Below are 17,568 nucleotides of genomic sequence, written 5' to 3'. Positions count from 1 at the left end.
AAAGAACACAAGGTTTCACCCTTATCTTACACATTGGATATTTAAATACAAGCGTCTCTTTTTTTTCCCGCTCAGCTTACCTCTTTGCTTGTATCCCGTAACCTTCCATCCCCACCTTGTGCCTCCAACGATAAAATCCGTCAGTTCCCACCCACTCTCTTAAGTACCTATCACCCCTTACTCTCCTTTCCGATTGGCTCAACACGCTCTAGGAACCCCGCCTTTGTACAACCTCAAGATGAACTACTTTTCCCAAAATGCACGCCTTCAATATCACGTAATCTTCCATAGTGATTTTATATTAATTCCAAAAACATATCAACATTATCAAGTCCATATATTTCACGATGTGCCGTCTTCATGTGACTTGCGGCGAACTTCGATATTTTTGTCCAACCGTAGGATCCGGTTCATGTTTGTAATATACTTATCAAATTCTTGAATTTTTGTTGCGGGTGCAATCCCTCGGTAGGGCTGTAGTTAAGATATGTATCAAGTGAGATGAGGGAATGCACACCTTATTCCTTAGTCCAATCATTTTTTGTTTTGAAATTTTGTCCATCCTTCGTAGTTTTGCGTGCAGAATAGGTTTATAGGCATGCCCCACTGCCAGAAGTTAAGAAACTTTGCAAAGAAATGGGACTACATAGCCCCAAAGCCAGTCGCACAGCATCATGCCGCATCGTTTGCGTGCATGTTTTCTCCATTCTTTCATCAATTATTTTATATTTTCCACTTTTAACCATGCTTTGAATACGTGCTTCAATATATTCATGCTTTTTTACATCCATGATCCACGGTGCGGTATAAGGCCAATTTTCAAGTTTCTAGTATTCAACTCGTGCCGATCCGGGCTACTTAAAAAGAATACGATAAATGCCAGAAGTCCGTCACAAGCAAAGATTTATTGTCAGATAAAAAACCCAATGCATTTCGGGCTATTCCATGCCCTTCATCAGGGGTCACTGTGAACAATCAGAATACAATAAATAATTAGCACTACTTTTCACAGCTAAATATAATGCAGCATGTTCACAATACTCTCGTATATAAATAAAAGCATACAAATTTGGTACTTCTTTTCAGTCACTCACCCTCTATATTCCTCTTATGCATTGCACCAATCTCCCCATCTCCAGGTGTAAACCTCCATGCACCCGCCCTTTTCCCTCCAACATTATAACCTCTCCAAGTCGTCAGTCTGTCACGCCCATGTTGGAATCCTGTTCGTGTCCCCAGTCCCACGCATATTACCCTTACGCGAAACAAATTGGTAGCGTTTTAACTAGCTTCAATGTGCGTGATAAAATCTGTCAAGGGGTGATAGGTACTTAAGAGAGTGGGTGGGAACTGACGGATTTTATCGTTGGAGGCACAAGGTGGGGATGGAAGGTTCCGGGATACAAGCAAAGAGGTAAGCTGAGCGGGAAAAAAAAGAGACGCTTGTATTTAAATATCCAATGTGTAAGATAAGGGTGAAACCTTGTGTTCTTTAAGAGCGGGAATGGTAACATGACACGCACATTGAAGCTAGTTAAAACGCTACCAATTTGTTTCGCGTAAGGGTAATATGCGTTGGACTGGGGACACGAACAGGATTCCAACATGGGCGTGACAGACTGACGACTTGGAGAGGTTATAATGTAGGAGGGAAAAGGGAGGGTGCATGGAGGTTTACACCTGGAGATGGGGAGATTGGTGCAATGCATAAGAGGAATATAGAGGGTGAGTGACTGAAAAGAAGTACCAAATTTGTATGCTTTTATTTATATACGAGAGTATTGTGAACATGCTGCATTATATTTAGCTGTGAAAAGTAGTGCTAATTATTTATTGTATTCTGATTGTTCACAGTGACCCCTGATGAAGGGCATGGAATAGCCCGAAATGCATTGGGTTTTTTATCTGACAATAAATCTTTGCTTGTGACGGACTTCTGGCATTTATCGTATTCTTTTTAAGTAGCCCGGATCGGCACGAGTTGAATACTAGAAACTTGAAAATTGGCCTTATACCGCACCGTGGATCATGGATGTAAAAAAGCATGAATAAATTGAATCACGTATTCAAAGCATGGTTAAAAGTGGAAAATATAAAATAATTGATGAAAGAATGGAGAAAACATGCACGCAAACGATGCGGCATGATGCTGTGCGACTGGCTTTGGGGCTATGTAGTCCCATTTCTTTGCAAAGTTTCTTAACTTCTGGCAGTGGGGCATGCCTATAAACCTATTCTGCACGCAAAACTACGAAGGATGGACAAAATTTCAAAACAAAAAATGATTGGACTAAGGAATAAGGTGTGCATTCCCTCATCTCACTTGATACATATCTTAACTACAGCCCTACCGAGGGATTGCACCCGCAACAAAAATTCAAGAATTTGATAAGTATATTACAAACATGAACCGGATCCTACGGTTGGACAAAAATATCGAAGTTCGCCGCAAGTCACATGAAGACGGCACATCGTGAAATATATGGACTTGATAATGTTGATATGTTTTTTGGAATTAATATAAAATCACTATGGAAGATTACGTTATATTGAAGGCGTGCATTTTGGGAAAAGTAGTTCATCTTGAGGTTGTACAAAGGCGGGGTTCCTAGAGCGTGTTGAGCCAATCGGAAAGGAGAGTAAGGGGTGATAGGTACTTAAGAGAGTGGGTGGGAACTGACGGATTTTATCGTTGGAGGCACAAGGTGGGGATGGAAGGTTACGGGATACAAGCAAAGAGGTAAGCTGAGCGGGAAAAAAAAGAGCTGCTTGTATTTAAATATCCAATGTGTAAGATAAGGGTGAAACCTTGTGTTCTTTAAGAGCGGGAATGGTAACATGACACGCACATTGAAGCTAGTTAAAACGCTACCAATTTGTTTCGCGTAAGGGTAATATGCGTGGGACTGGGGACACGAACAGGATTCCAACATGGGCGTGACAGACTGACGACTTGGAGAGGTTATAATGTAGGAGGGAAAAGGGCGGGTGCATGGAGGTTTACACCTGGAGATGGGGAGATTGGTGCAATGCATAAGAGGAATATAGAGGGTGAGTGACTGAAAAGAAGTACCAAATTTGTATGCTTTTATTTATATACGAGAGTATTGTGAACATGCTGCATTATATTTAGCTGTGAAAAGTAGTGCTAATTATTTATTGTATTCTGATTGTTCACAGTGACCCCTGATGAAGGGCATGGAATAGCCCGAAATGCATTGGGTTTTTTATCTGACAATAAATCTTTGCTTGTGACGGACTTCTGGCATTTATCGTATTCTTTTTAAGTAGCTCGGATCCGGACGAGTTGAATACTAGAAACTTGAAAATTGGCCTTATACCGCACCGTGGATCATGGATGTAAAAAAGCATGAATATATTGAAGCACGTATTCAAAGCATGGTTAAAAGTGGAAAATATAAAATAATTGATGAAAGAATGGAGAAAACATGCACGCAAACGATGCGGCATGATGCTGTGCGACTGGCTTTGGGGCTATGTAGTCCCATTTCTTTGGCCATCCAAACTGACACCACAGGCTGAACCCTCAGCCTGGGCAAGGTGGTGTAATCACCCCTTTCTTAGATATAGTATACCTATATCTACCCTTATATATAGACACATGCAAGCACGTCCCCAGACAAGCTTTTAGTGTATTGGGGCAGGGAGGGCTGCAAAATGAGACACTGCCTGGGGCACACAAGGTGCTTCATGCATAGCCCGGTTCAAACCAGTTGCTGGGGCACTCCAGCTCCAGCTCTGGTGCGAAACTGGACAAAGAGAAAGGGGTGTAACTACCCCCTTCTCAGGGTCCAACCATAGGAGGGACCTAGCAGGTAATCCAGCCCCTTAGTTTGGTATAAAGTTAGGAGCTGTGTCTAGAGACATCAGATTACCCTGGAAAGAAACTACGAAACAGAACTCTTGGACTTCGACATTCTATGCTGACTAGAAGACTGAAGCAGATCTCCCTTGTGACCAAAGAGTGACCACCCTGTTCAAACAGGCACCACCAGTAACTTGCCGGTTTGCTTTGTCGACGCTCCCGATGGAACCCGACAACTCAGCTACTCAGGGCCTAAATTCTAGACTTCGTGGACTCCGACCCACATCCACAGCAAAGCTGAGACCCGTGGCGGACACGAGAGGCGTGGAACCAGACTCCCTGGACATCCTGCAAATTGCTAACTGCATCGACTCCTAGGGTAACTTGCAGTTGTGCATTGGGACATAAGAAGCCTCAGACTCGAGCAATATCTTCACCAGAGCTCAGCCCTCCACACTCCATGAGTGCCGCGTGGGGCCCGCTCCTGCATTTCAGCTTGATGCGTCTTCCCGGTTGCTAGCCCATTGGCTAGTGAGCCCCCGAAGACAATCCTTTGAATTTCCTAGATTTGACTGGTTGCTCTAGACTTGCTCCATCTTCCTTCCAAAAGAGAAGTGCCTCTGACCTTGCTGGTCTGACCTGAAGCGAATCTTCATTTCCTGTGTGGGTTGCGGTTACCAAGGCTTGTTGGGTCCAATCCGGATACCGACACTGTAGGCAGCTAGATCTTTTGTGGTACAGCTTGACTCCAGCTCCTGGTTGTCGTCGACGCCTCCTGGTCCTTGTGGCTGCAGAGACAGGCTTCACCTCTTCACCTGTTTGCATCACAACATCACCTGGTTCCATCCTGGTTCCTTCCTGGTCACTGGCTAGTGACCCAGACTCTGTCCCCTCTGCTTTCAGGTTCTTCAGCTCCTCGATCCACCCTTGGATCCACCCGGACACTCTTCCTTCGGCCGCCTGCAGCACTTCTTTTGCAGGTCTCTATTGAAAGCATCTACAAAACCCGATACGAAAAGGCACCTATGCACCCGGCTTCCCTGGGTGAGGTAACTCGAGTACTCCGGTGCTCCCCTGGGTAATGACTATCCAAGTGTCCCAGTTTAAAGGGTTTTCACCGTAGTCCACCCGGAAGTGTCCTTAATCAGTAACTTTGTGACTTCTTCGTTCTCCATTGTAAGTCAATGGTAACTTGCGTCTGTGTTCCCACACTGCACGCGTCTTCCGTGGGTCTCCTACTTCCAAACCTTTAGTCCTGTAGTGTAGCCCCAGTGATTCCCTAGGCCCTAGGCCTATTCACCTTTCCTGAAGTGGCTTTTATACCACTTACTTAGTATATGGTTCGTGAGACCCTAGGGCAGAATTGTATTTGTGCAACTTATAGTATGCTTAATGAGTAACTTGTAACGTATCTCGAACTCTGACCTCATAAAGAGTGCAGAGGGGTTGTGTTAGTAATAAATACATTTATATTTGATATATACCTTGTGTGGTGTCCTTTCATTTGGTATTCAAGGGATTATATATGGTAAAACAGCTGGCTTCGCATGCTCTCTGAAGTTTTAGCCTAAGACTGCTTATCCATGCTACCACTAGGATAGCTGGTCCATAAGGTTGACTTTACAACCATCACCATAAGGGTCATTTAGGCTGGTGCAAGGTGCCCACTAGAATAGTGGACAACATATGCCAGGCTAACTTCTCACAAGCAGCATATCTGATCTTCTTTTGTTGGAAGGTGAAGAAGAGAAACACATCTTTCTTACGCAAAGCAGCCCTCTCTCCAGCAGTGCAGTACTATTGCCCACATCAACAACATCGCAATGGCACAAGACCAGGTCGAGACATCAAGCCAACGGAGGATAGTGACTTCCCTGCTGAAAAGCACATTGAGCATACCACTGTCTGCTTTCAAGAAGTCACCTGAATCAGTGGCATCAGGAATGAAAAAAATAAGGCTGCTATTCTTGCCATGTTTAGGCCGGAGGGGTCGTATGAACGCAACCACCCAACAACACGTTTGTGGCTAAAATGTTACCTCTGGAACTCCTCCCTTTTTCTTTCGTGGAAGGGGGTGGGTTTTCTTGAATTCGTGGCAGCCATCTTCCCAAAATTGAAGGTGCCCAGCCGGACCTATTTTGCCAGAGTTGCTGTTCCAGTACTACATCACGATGTGCTGGAATTGCTTTGGGAAGCTTTGCAGCACAGTGCCGTTCACAGTATCTACCTGACAACAGACATGTGGACCAGTTGCCTAGCAACTGATTACATGTGCATCACTGCACACTGGATCTCCTTTGTGTGGTGCTAGAGAAAAAAATATCTGCAGATGTTGACACTCATGAGATCCTGTGTTTGGCGCACTGCATCAACATCATTGTACAGGACTTTCTCAAAAAAGAAGACTAAGTGAGCAACTTGCTATTCACCTGCAGAAAAATCTGCACTTATTTCAGCCATTCATTTATAACCCGGAAACAGCTGAGGAGGGTCATTCAGCAGGATAATAGAATGCTTGTTAAGACCTCATCCAGGAGGTGCCATCATGTTGGACTTATGACATGCTTGAACGCCTGTTTGAGCAATACAGACCTATCAATGAATATGTCATGCAAAGAGGGGATGCTTCTGTGAAAGGCATGACCATTGAGAAGGACTAATGGGGCCTAGTCAAATGCCTGACAGAAATGTTGCTTCCTTTTGAGGTGTCCACACCAGAAGTCAGCAAAGAGGACAGTACCGTAGGCCAAGCTATCCTGTTGATGCACATGCTACAGGAACAGCTAAAGGACGTGTTCGCAATGGACATAGGTGTGGAGAAAAAAAATATGCATTGACTTGGTGGAGAGCTTAATCCTTTGCTTGACTGCTAATACAAGGGTGCAAAGAGACATTGTGTCCTCCAAACATTACACCTGTGCCACACCTCTTGACCCACAATACAAACCATTACTGTCCTCTTTAATTATTTTTTCAAATGGGGATGTTAATGTTATTGAAATTTCTTAACTGCTACCCAAGGGTGTCCTGGCGCTGAAACCAAATAAGATGTAAGAAAATACAAAACATGGATAGCTGAGCAAGGCAGTGAACTAGGAAAAGAATGGCAGGGAATTAGAGGCCCACTCCACCAGGGCAAAAGTCCTGCAGGGCAGGCTTTAAGTTCAGAGCCTGAGGGCTTGGCTGTTGGCTCACAGTAGCTAAAACGATCAACAAGAACACCATCAACAACAAGAGGAGTGGCATCAGCTCCAAACTCTGCAATGGAGTGGTTTCTACTGGCAGGGGCTTAAGTCCATTGCAGAGGCAAAGGCAAAGGCAAAAGAGGTTGAGCAAAGTGGAGTACCAGCAATGAACATTGAGCGAATGGTGCAGACCTAACTGGATGGCGCAACAGTGGTCTACCTTGATTAAGATCCATTAGTGTATTGGTATGGGAAGAGGCGCAATGGCCAGTGCTCAGCAGTCTGGCAATATACTATATGGCTTGCCCAGTGGCCAGTGTCTCCGCCCAGTGTTTTTCAGGGCTGCTGGTGCTGTTGTCACAGTGAGAAGGACCAGTCTCTCACTTCAAAACATGGAGAGACTAACCATGATTAAAATGAATCAGCACTTTATACCACCATACTACTCCATGCCTGAAGAGCCATAGGAGGAATATGAGGGAGACTCAGGTCATGAAAGTAGTGTGTCAGATGGCCTACTTCTGGGTAAGCCACCAGAGTTTGAGGACGGGTTGTTTACTAGGCCTGGGCCAACAACAACCATAGAACTTTCTCTCTCAGTCTCTAGTCTATCTCTGATCTGCTTTCTTTATTTCTTTGACTCCAAAAAAAAGATATAGCTACTAGGGAACATTATTATTTCGTTTATTATTTGGTTGTGGCTGATTGACCAATTCATCCCCGATGTCTTACTCTTAAATATATTTTATTGTCTGATTGGAGTTGCATCTGTGTGCACTGAAGAAGTAGTGACTCCCATCTACACCCATTTCCCTCAACGGCATTGGATGGAGAATACAAACACGGGACCCTGGGCCGTGACTATCTATCCTTTCCTACCCTAGAGGGACTTCCCCACATGTGACATTAGAAATGTATAATTCGATTTACACTGGCCATTCTCTGCTTTATGAACAAATGGATCTGAATTCTGCAATGTACCACAAATCAATCACTATGAGCACACCAGAAGAACAGGTAAATGGCATGCAATGCACACAGAATGATTGTTGTTTGTTGTCAACTTGTGATGTGTCATCCTGTGTGTTGAGAAGAGATGATTCATGTAGTGGCAGGCAGTGAGACACTGGGTGGTTGTTTTCCTGTAACTATTACGCTTAAAATGTGTTTGTAATGATTTAAAATGTTGGTAGCCCACTGATGGCTTCTCAATTAATTTCCCCTGATGGTTATATCTTTTACATCCCCATTGAGATATAGCAAGATCCCTTCAACGGGTCCACTCCACAGTCCACACAGCTTTGTTTTATTGTTTTCTGTTTTATACTCCTCAACAGAAACCATTTGGTGATGACTTTGAAGTGGCCTAAATATAAACAGACCCACATACCTCCGTGTAGTGGTGGTGAGTGACAGCGGAGTGTTGATTTAAAAGACAAAGAGGAGTTGAGAAATAAGTATCCTTGTCATGTTTGCAGTAAATTTGGACACTGGCATCACAAGTGTAAGAGTTTTTGAGAATATATACGGATCTTGTCACTTGGGAAACTTTAACATCATGTACTCGGGGGCAATTAACCAGATTTAAATTCTATCAAACTTTGGTGGAAGCAGAAGATGATATAGATCAGGATATCCAAAAGCTCTGGAGTGTTGATGTTCCTAACATGATTTTGAGTGAGGTTTGTGTGGACTCATTTGCATAACTCCGAGAGATAGTTCAACCTGACTTTCTTAAATGAAATCATCTTTTTATCCTATATCGGGTATATTGGTCCCCAGCAAAATTAACAACATTTTCTGGAACTCGGTATGTCTGTTCTAGGTGTCGAGATCCTTTAGCAGATGACTGCCATATGTTTTTACCCTGTCCAGGGATTACAACATTTTGGATGGACCTTTGTGAATTTTTGTCAGATGTAACCGGAATTCAGATAGAAGTAAGTCCCTTACTTATATTTTTCTGAAGATGCCAAGATAGTATTTCTGATTCAAATAAAATGGCTGCAAGACTAATCTTTTATGTCATCTTTATGGAACGACAGGAGAATTGCGGAGCCTGGAAATCAGCTATTCCACCCCTTTTCTCGGAGTGTTAAAACAATATAATGCACATAAGTCAACAGGACATGGCATGTGACCCTAGAAGTCGGGAGGGGATATGGGCTATGTTGGTTGATTGGTGTCAAAGAACTGGGGTACGATGATTAAGCCAATAAACAGCTGTTGGTCCTGGTCCCCTTCTTCGGTACGTTATGCTAGAGAAGGGTAGGAGTGGAAGCTGCTAGATTTCTTGAGTGGAACAACTTCATTCCCGTCTGGACTTCGGTAAGGAAATGGAGTATTGCCAACAAGTTAATTGGCAGAATGAGGACCAAAAATAAAAAATAAAAAATATATTAAAAAAATATATATATTTTTTTAAAAACGAGTGTGAGTTTTTAAAATAATAGAGAACAGGTAGGAAATTGTGACCAAATGCAAATGCAGAATCAGGGTTATCAGGCACAGATGAATCAAGGGCAGATGAATCAGATACAAAATCAGAATTCACAAATGCAGGTGTCAAATAATAGAGGACAGGGTATGCAAACACCACAAGCTCCTATGCCAAATCAGGTTGTGAATGGTCAAATGTAAAGGTACAATGCAAATGTAGGTTTTCATACAAGTGGTAAAATTAATTCAAATGTTCAGGTGGCTTCTCTATGTTTGATGCAGTCTAGAGGTAGATCAGTCAGGTCCCTCTGTGGATGAAGAGGTTGATGGTAATGACCTTATATTCCTTGTAGATACTGGTGCTACCCATTCCAATGTGAGAACTATGGAAATCCCTAAACTACCCCTCTCGGGAGAAAGTATCTAAGTTGTAGGAGTTTCAAAACAAATTAATTAAAATACCAGTGGCAAAACCAATGAAAGTTCAAAATGGAAATTTTCAAGAATTACACAAATTTGTTGTATGTGACACTAGTCCAAATAATCTGTTAGGAAGGGACTTATTGTGTAAAATGAACTGTTCCATTCATTGTATCACAGATAGAATAGCATTTCACACGAAGGATGTGATTTTCAAAATGGCAAGGCAGGGAACAGAAGGGAATGAATTGTATCCATTGTTTACAGCAAATGATTTGCCTGTTGAGTTGAGAGATATTGTGTTGTCTGATGTGTGTGATTTTACACGGAAAGATATTTTATTAATGAAAGGAGTTGCATTGATTCAGATAACAGTAAAGCCAATGCTGAATTTCCAAAATCACCACTGTACAAAATGAGTCCTGAGACAATGGCAGGAGTAACACCTGTGATTAATATGCTGATTGAGCACTGTCAGTTCTATTCCAAACTCTTGGAACAGAACGAAGGTCAGTGGCATATTTTTATGCCACACTGCATCCAGTTGCTGCAGCCTTACCTGGATGTTTAAAAGCAGTTCTTGCTACTTGTGGGAGTCAAGAAGAGAGTGATTCAATTGTAATGGGACATACTTTGAAAGTGTATGTGCGACTTTCAGTTGAGATTTTGTTAACACAAACTCGCACACAGCATCTTACGAGCAGTCGGTTAACAAAATATGAGCAAGTGATACTGGGAGCTGAGTATGTAGCAATAGCAAGATGTACGAATTTGAATCTGGCTGCATTGTTACCGACACCAGGCTGTGAAGTGGTTTTAGATGAAGTTGATCATGATTGCCTGGATGTGACTGAGTTGTGTACCAAACCAAGACCTGATATCAAAGACACTCCAAAGACTGAGTAAGATGTTGTTTTGTTTGTGAATGGATGTTTGACAGCTGCATATGCAATTGGCACAGTGGCAAATGTGATTGAAGCATCATGGTTGAAGAGGGTAAGTTCTGCACAAGTGGCTGAACGGGTGGCTCTTACCAGAGCATGTTGCTTAGCAAGACAAATGAGAGTTTTAATATACACTGATAGCTAGTATGGTTTCGGTGTTGTCCACGATTTTGACCAGTTGTGGTGTCAACATGGATATTTGACCTCTTCAGGTTCACCAATACAAAACAGAGAGTGTGTGAAAGACCTACTGATGGCACTAAAATTGCTGGCACAAATTGGGGTGGTAAAATGCACAGCACAAAGGTCCGGGTGTGAGTATATCACACTGGGTAAACAATATGCTGATGAAATTGCACGATTTTGTGCTTTGAACAAATATTCAATTAATGTGGAACAACAAGATGAACAAATTGGCCTAACAGAATGCAGATTGATGTTTGCATCTGTAGAAGCATGGGTTGAGGTCAGAGAATTGCAGGAAGAAGCAAGTGATTCAGAGAAAGATGGGTGGATCAAATCAGGTTGTACACGCAGATCACACATTTCATCGGAGGACCTTTGATATTGCTAACTGTGTGATAATGACTTATGGGCACGTCATTAGAGTTACGTTTCCGATTAGTATATAGTGGTTGATGCGGATAAGTGAGCTGACAAAAATCCCTCAACGCTTCCGCTGCATCACCATCAACCCACCAAAAGTAGGTTGGCTCCACAAGTATTCCACACGTACACATATACAGGGGCTCCACATATCATTGTATTGACAATACCCAAGATGATTTGCACACACAAAAGCATGCTAGTATATTATTTATATGCCAACATCTGACAACACTAAAAAAGCATGCCACTCACTCATGCATGTCAACAGTCAGTAAAAGCACATCCAACAGTGGACAAGTGCACTCCACATTTCTGCATCTATGCCATCGAGGAACAGTTTGTGAGACACAACTGTAACTTTACAAACCATCAAATACATACCTTGAACAGTAGGAAATGACTAATAAGAGAGACCTATTTAACAAAGTATGTCTAACAAACCAACGTATGTCCACACACTCCTATCTGTGTATACACAGCACCATGTATTACCAACATGAAGGAACATTGTCCATGACACATTGGACAGCACATTCTAATGTAGATGACTTACATCCTTAGCCGAGTTAAACCCTTACATCTGGGAAATTTTCATTGTGATGAAAAAATTCAGAAAAAGCTCACAATCTACATGTCTATATGTATGCAGAAATACAGATGATACCTGTGTTGTTTCTACATCTCACAATGCGGTACATTCCCCACTAACCAAGGCCAAGTGTGGCTCTTTCCCTACATTCTATGTGCACTGCATGCCATAGCACATGTATGACATTCACAGGGCAACATACATAGTTTTTGGGGCGAATCACTTCTGACACAAAGAAGACACATGGTCTGTGTGGGACATCTCACACAACACAACATCAAATATGTGTAGGTAAGATGTCACAGCACTCACTCATGTGTCTGTACAACTTGGAAGATTGACATGTGACTTCACTTTTCTTTTGATCAGGACCACAAGCTGTAAGTCTAGCCCAATGAGAATGCACCCAAGTTGCTACCTACATATGAAACAATACTTATCATCTCTAGATCTGGAATCACCTACATCGTTGATGAGGAATCTGCTGCTTGTTACAGGAGGAAAATGTTAAATCACAATGCCAGACTCTTCACAACACTTACCCCCTTCTACCTGCTGTTGGGCCTTCAACTGTCCATCAAGCTCAAGGTAGGCCACCTCCAGGATGTGGTCCATCAGTGGAGTCAGTTTCCAGCATGCACCCCATGACCTGGGGAGGACTTCCCCACCAGGACTTCAGCGATGGTACAGGTCCAGTTTCTCAGGTCTTCCCCATCTTTACCTGCAGTGGGCATTGTGCCTGGGAAAGATACCCAGGGATCACATGTTTTCCTGGTGGTCCCACAATTTCTGCCTCTTTCTTGTCCCATTATGTCTCCGTCGAGGAAGCAGGGTGGCAAGTACAACATGCTTCTGTGTTGTGAGTTGGACTGCACAGCAGAGTAATAGTGAAATGATGAGCGGGAGTTTGTGTCATGAAATCAGGAAGGGAAAAAGGCAGATAGTGGCCTGTGACTAGAGACTGCACTGAAGTTTTAAACCAGGCTTCTCCAACGAGTAGCTCAGGAGCTACTGGTAGCTCTCCAGCTACCTAAAAATAGATATCCTGTTTGCAGCTGAGTCTGTTAAATTAGAAACTTGTGTTTGTTTGAATTAATGTAGGTAGTCCAGAAGTGAAAAGCATGTAGTTGAGACTTAAAACCATGTATTTTCACAACTTATAAGCTGATGTTTGGGGAAAAAAAGGTTGAATTTCCAACCAAAATTAGATATTTCAGAAAGAAATCAGACAGGATTTGGGAAAATTAATAATATTACTAACATAGAAGCATTCCACATTGGCAAACACTTTTTCACAATACTGCTGGCATCCCTGCTTGATAATCTGAGATGAACACTGTGGATTTCAAGAATATGGTTTCAATTAATGTAATCTTGTCTGATTTGGTCACTATCACAACACTATTTATATTAGTAACTTGGTATGATGTTCATTGAATATAAGTCGCTCTTACTACAGAAATGGTTGGAGACCACTAGTTTAAATAAACAAGTGTTTTAATGTGTGAAAGAATGTGTGCCGGGGCACAAGGTTTTTTCAGAGGCCAGCCATTGGCAGCATGGTGCTGGGAATGCATTGCCTTGGTTCTGCCTCGTGCCTCTTTGGTTTACTGCCAGCCACTCACTGCCTTTTTGGCTTGGTCTTGCAGGTTTCCTTTTGTCCTGCCTTTCTTTATTTGGTGCTGTTTTTCTTTCTTTCTCTTCTTCAGTCTTTCCCCCACAATTTCTAGCCTGCTGCACACATTGCTAAAGAAAGAAGCCAGGCTTGCCTACTAAGCTAGGCATTTTCCATGACATTCTTGTACAAAAGCCTATGAAAGTCATTGCTTTTTGTACTATTTATTTTAAAACTTTGAGCTGGAAAATGCATCATTTTATCCCATGGAAAAAATAAGATTTGCCCTGGAAATGGCGACTGGCCGGCCACCCAAACAATGTCGGGCCTCCTCCACTCCCAGCCCCTCAAGGCCATACCCAGCCCTACCACTCTCAAACTTCATCAGCCGCCACTGCTTCCAACACTGCATATCTATGCAGGCACATTGCGTAATGGAGGGTATTTCCCCAAAACTACAAAGCAGTGCCTAACCAACATGACTAGTACAAGTGTACATGTAATGTTAAGTTTACTCTTACTGGATGACCAAGCCCATTACCTGCCGGGAGGGTATATATGAACACGTTTTGGACACAAATTTGACAATCCTCATCTAGAAGTTTGGTACTTGCTAGACACAGTGTCAGCATGCAAGGAAATCATGATGTAAGCAGAAGTCTCTCCAGTACCTGACTACCGGAAATGCTTAAGTAGAGATGAGAGCATCCTTCCAGGATACATACAAAGCACCGTTTGTATTGGGCTTGCACACAGCCATGTCATCTCCTGGATGTAAAATGGACTGGCATTTGTATCCTGATTGCGAGCCTAGTATGCCCTGTCCACGGAGTCATAAGAACATTAGGTTTTGCAACTAACAGATGAGAAGCTGTATCAGAGAAAGTTAATCAACAGTGTCACGTATGCTGCAATGTCACAAAAGGTCAAAGTATCTTGTTAACATGAGGCCATGTAAGTGAAACGTCCAACTGTATTGAATGGGCCTAAGGAACACACATGACACCCACTGCTTACCCTAAGGGACAACTACAAAGAACCATCTAAAATCAAAAGAATCACTTCTGAAGACCCAAACATTTTACAGAAAATACATTTCAGGATAAACCCTTCTAAGCAAGCAATGAACAAAAATGTGAGAAGAAGCAACCTAGAACAAAGTATCCTAAAAAAGCAGCCAATGATGTTCATACTGTTCGAAAGTCAAAGAAAGCTATTTTAACCGAAAATATGGTAAGTCATTCAGAATAATTTTTTTGGTAGAACATTAGTCATTAGAGATACACAGGCTGATTTCATTTTTTAGACACCACACAGTAAAGCTCAAACTTTACGTGCGCTGAGTGTTAGACACAACATTGCTGGTGCCGAAGCAAGTCAATAGAGCTGCTTCCCAGGATGCCTTGAAGAATTCATTCACAAACAATGGAGGACACTGGGGACAAGTATACAAATGGCTCTCTAAGGGTTCTAATAGTACATTGCTGCCCGACAAATCTACCATTGGTGATCCGAGGCAAAATCCAGTGCACATGTGTAAGTGCATGACATACAGCAGAACTCAGGTTGTATGCAATGATGCCACATGGGCCGACAGGATAGGAGCCAATGCTCATCAAGCTTCAGAAGCTGCGGCCTACCACAACATTGAACCACGCGCTCAAGGCACAGCAGCACAAGTGGTGTTGCTTGTTTCAATCCATCTTGAACTTGTACATCCATAGTGCGTCAGAAATACTACAATCACAGTCCCAGCAGCAAGCAGTAGCACAAGCGAAATACCACCACATAAGCAATGCCAGTTCACCTTCTTCAAAGAGGATTGACGGTGAGCCAGCAATTAACTCCCTATTGACCTTAAAGTGAAAGTCAGACGTTTCACGTCTGCCTGTGAACCTCATTGGTAGCTGGACATGTTCACTGCCCAAGAATCTCTCAGCTATAATGTGTTTTTTAAAGTCCAAACACTGTACAGAAAGCAGGATGAGGGAACAAGGAGAAAAAGCCTGCTTAGTGTATGTTTGCATATATCATTTCAGTCTGGTGTATGCACAAGCACATGAAACCTGGAGCCCTGGTCTTTTATATCAATACCAGTAAGAATAAGGCCACCTATGAAGACAAGTGACAATTACATACCCTACACACCAACAACTGTACGCAATCACAGAAAAGTAGAAACTATCCAATATCGGCCAGTGGTCAAACATAAGTTACAATGATGTTGTTAAGTACATAGAGAACATAGCTTCTATATCCATTACATGAATGCATAAATCATGTACCTAAAATGACACACTCTTACATCTCATATATGTCACACTGGATACATTAGCCCCATCTGAACCTGTGAAACAGTACACAAGGCAGTCCAACAGAGTGAAGTCTGTATGTGAGTGTCTTACCTGCTCTTCTGGTGCGCCATAGAGTTGCCCATAATGAGGAAGGCCGTCTTCCACCATCCTTTCCAGCTCCTCTGTATGGAAGGCTGGGGCCCTCACTCCTTTAGAATGGGACATGATGGCTCACAGATACGGCAAACAGCAGCTGAAGTTGAGGAGGTATAGATCGCACAGTGTCAGTAGGCAAATGAAGAGTTCAGCCCACCGCAAAGCACTTGTAAGCAGCATAGGTGGTCTTCGCTATGCACGGGCACTACCATTGGACTACGATAACCAATTTCACCAATGTAGCACAATGGCTGTAGCTGCCGTGCTAGAGACTGCCTACCTCACGATCAAGTTCCTTCTGCGACTTTTGAATTTTCAATGTACGAAAAGTGACTTCAGACATTTTGACGGTTGTTGGGTTTTCCAAAATATTTTTTAATCAAAAGTGTCACAATCACTATAAGTTGGGTTAAAAGTGGGATGTACAAACTGGAGGCTCTCTTAAAGGGCCAATGTAAGTTAATTTTTGGCTTGTTGAACACCATTAGGACCAAAGAATTATTTAGCCTAGTGTGCTGCCCGACTGGTTTATTGCTGCATATGTCATAGCATCCTGCTATATGGTGTGACTAACATAACATTACACCCACAACAAGTCAGGACTACTGTATTTGATGATGGTTCTTAGTAGCATATGATAAATAAGCACCAACAACAGCTTTGTCGTATTCTACTTTGAAAATGCTTCATTCATGACATGATGAGACGAAAAAAGGACTCTGAGTCTCTTGGAAGTTACATCAAAGGCTGTGAAGGCTGTCACTGCTGAGAGAAAGGTGGGGCCGGCATCTGCCCCGCCACAAGTATGGTGGGCGCACCGGCCCCCCTCCATCGATCACGGAGGCGGGTCTGTCCCGTAGCTATGACGCGGCAGGCACGCCTCAAAGGTGGTTGGTCCTCGGTCTTTTGGAGTGACCCGGAAGTGATAGAATCACTTCAGGGTCACCTAAAGAGCGAAGGTCAGACCGGTTAGAACCGGCCTGGCAAAGTGGGGTTAAAAGGCTGGGGAGCCCGAGAGGCTGCCTCTTTCACTCCACGCTTCAAAGCCTGCCGCACCAGCCTCTAGAGAGGCTGTAATCATTTTCCTTTTTTTTTTCTTTTAGATTGCAGTGTTACCGGAGTGGAGAGCATATCGGACTCTGGAGGAAAGACGGTGGTATGTTCCAGCGTGTCTTCTCTTTTGTTTTCCATGCGGGAGGAAGCGCTGCGGTCGCGAGGATACCCGGGCCCACCCCCGCATCAGGGGGGGCAGGTGCAGGCCCGCATTGTGCTCCGAATGTTACAGACCGAGTTTTTTCCACTATCTGGCGTTTGTGTGTACGCTTTGAGCAATTTATACGGGCGGGGGTGTGACTCGCTGGTTTCACAAATAGGGAGTTTATCCTCCCGCTCTCCTTACCGCTTAAATAGCCGAGGGCAGCTCAGAACATCCCCCAGTTTTATACTGATTAAGAACACCTATACAAGGGTTCGGTCACGCTAGGGGTGTTT

At 43.2% G+C, this 17,568-nt stretch overlaps 1 long non-coding RNA gene across 1 annotated transcript in view; it reads right to left on the bottom strand.

Annotated features, from left to right (window-relative positions):
- Positions 1-16,927, bottom strand: part of LOC144824999 (uncharacterized) — an 873,331-nt gene extending 856,404 nt beyond the window's left edge. The window contains exon 1 of the long non-coding RNA XR_013609233.1: positions 16,033-16,927. This is a non-coding gene — a long non-coding RNA (uncharacterized LOC144824999). The remainder of the gene's footprint in view (positions 1-16,032) is intronic.
- Positions 16,928-17,568: the final 641 nt, after the last annotated feature.

This window comes from Lissotriton helveticus, chromosome 3_1 (assembly GCF_964261635.1).
Source record: "Lissotriton helveticus chromosome 3_1, aLisHel1.1, whole genome shotgun sequence".
Lineage (NCBI taxonomy): Eukaryota > Metazoa > Chordata > Amphibia > Caudata > Salamandridae > Lissotriton > Lissotriton helveticus.
This window is presented reverse-complemented; position numbering and strand designations above follow the sequence as displayed.